The sequence below is a fragment of the Panicum virgatum genome, chromosome 6K (genome assembly GCF_016808335.1).
Source record: "Panicum virgatum strain AP13 chromosome 6K, P.virgatum_v5, whole genome shotgun sequence".
NCBI lineage: Eukaryota > Viridiplantae > Streptophyta > Magnoliopsida > Poales > Poaceae > Panicum > Panicum virgatum.
This window is the reverse complement of record NC_053141.1, coordinates 12,976,561-12,978,796: the sequence shown is the minus strand read 5'-3', so window position 1 is coordinate 12,978,796 and position 2,236 is coordinate 12,976,561.

The window sequence follows — 2,236 nt, the reverse complement described above, 5'->3', positions numbered from 1 at the left end:
AACGACGAATATGACCTCTCGGCAGCGCAAGCGTGAGCGCCGGGAAGTCTTCTCTGTCACCAAGGCCACGCCATCCTACCTCGATTTGTCAAAGGATACCATTTCCTTTGGCCGTGAGGACCACCCCGACTACGTCCCGCACCCGGGACAGTATCCGCTCGTTGTCGACCCCATCATCGGCAACACCCGCTTCTCCAAGGTGCTCATGGACGGAGGCAGCAGCCTAAACATCATGTACGCCCACACCTTGGAGCTCATGGGGATCGGATTGGACAAGCTTCGCCCCAGCAAGTCGCCATTTCATGGCGTTGCGCCGGGGAAGCGCGTCCAATCCCTCGGCCAGATCGATCTACCTGTCTGCTTTGGCACGGCAGCCAACTTCCGCAAGGAAGTGCTCACCTTTGAGGTGGTGGGGTTTCGGGGATCCTATCATGCCATCCTTGGCCGTCCCTGCTACGCCAAGTTCATGGCCATCCCCAACTACACCTACCTCAAGCTGAAGATGTCGGGTCCGAAGGGCGTCATCACCGTCGGCTCTTCGTTCGAGCATGCCTACGAGTGCGATGTCGAGTGCGTTGAGCACGCGGAGGCTCAGGCGGAGGACGAGGCCCTCGCAGCCACCCACGACAGAATGGCAAGCGAGGCTTTGGACTCCACGCACCGACACGCAGGAAGCTTCGAACCCGCCGAGGGTATCAAGAAGGTGCCCCTCGACCCGAACCGCTTCGACGATAAGGCGTTGCAGATCAGCACCACCCTCGACAGCAAATAGGAAGTGGTGCTCGTTGACTTTCTCCGCGCCAACGCAGACATCTTTGCGTGGAGCCCCTCGGACATGCTTGGCATACCGAGGGAGGTCGCTGAGCACTCCCTTGATATCCGACCCAACTCCAAGCCGGTGAAGCAGCATCTGCGACGCTTCGACGAGCTCAAGCGCCGGGCGATCGGCGAGGAGTTGCAGAAACTTCTGGCGGCCGGGTTCATCAAGGAGGTATTCCATCCCGAGTGGCTAGCTAATCCTGTATTAGTGAAGAAAAAGAGTGGAAACTGGAGAATGTGTGTAGATTACACTAGTTTAAATAAGACATGTCCGAAGGTTCCCTTTCCTTTGCCACGAATTGATCAGATTGTAGATTCTACTGCGGGGTGTGAACTTTTATCCTTTCTCGATGCTTACTCTGGTTACCATCAAATCAAGATGAAAGAGTCCGACCAGCTCGTGACTTCTTTTATCACACCTTTCGGCATGTACTGCTATGTCACAATGCCCTTTGGCCTCCGAAACGCTGGGGCTACATATCAGCGTTGTATGCTCCACGTTTTTGGGGACCATCTCGGGTGCAACGTAGAGACATATGTCGACGATATCGTTGTAAAATCCAGGAAGGCGGACGACCTGGTTGCCGATCTCAGGATCGCATTCGATTGCCTACGGGCCAAAGGGGTAAAACTCAATCCCGAGAAGTGCGTGTTCGGGGTGCCTCGAGGCATGCTCTTGGGCTTCATTGTCTCCCAGCGGGGCATCGAACCCAACTCTGACAAAGTCTCGGCCATCACTCGGATGGGACCGATTCGAGACCTAAAGGGGGTACAGAGGGTCATGGGATGCCTAGCGTCCCTCAGCCGGTTCATCTCGCGTCTCGGCGAGAAAGGCTTACCCCTGTATCGACTCTTGAGGAAAACCGAGTACTTCACGTGGACCCCCGAAGCCCAAAAATCCCTCGACAGGCTGAAGGCATCGCTTACTCACGCTCCCATTCTCACACCACCCACGGACGGCTAGCCCCTCTTTCTGTACGTAGCAGCGATGACCCAAGTGGTCAGCGCGGTGGTCGTTGTCGAAAGACAAGAGGAGGGCCATGCTCTGTCCGTCCAATGGCCGGTATACTACATCAGCGAAGTGTTGTCTGAAACTAAGACACGCTATCCGCAGGTTTAGAAGCTGCTCTACGTAGTGGTTTTGGCTCGGCGCAAGCTGCGCCACTACTTCGAGGCCCATCCCGTCACCGTGGTCTCGTCTTTCCCTTTGGGAGAGATAGTCCGCAACCGGGAAGCCGAGGGTAGGATTGCCAAATAGTTCATAGAGCTGATGGGAGAAACTCTCACCTACGCCCCCGCAAAGCAATCAAGTCCCAAATCTTGGCTGACTTCGTGGCTGAGTGGACGGACACTTAGCTACCCCCACCGCAAATCCAGGCCGAATGCTGGACTATGTACTTCGACGGGTCGGTGATGA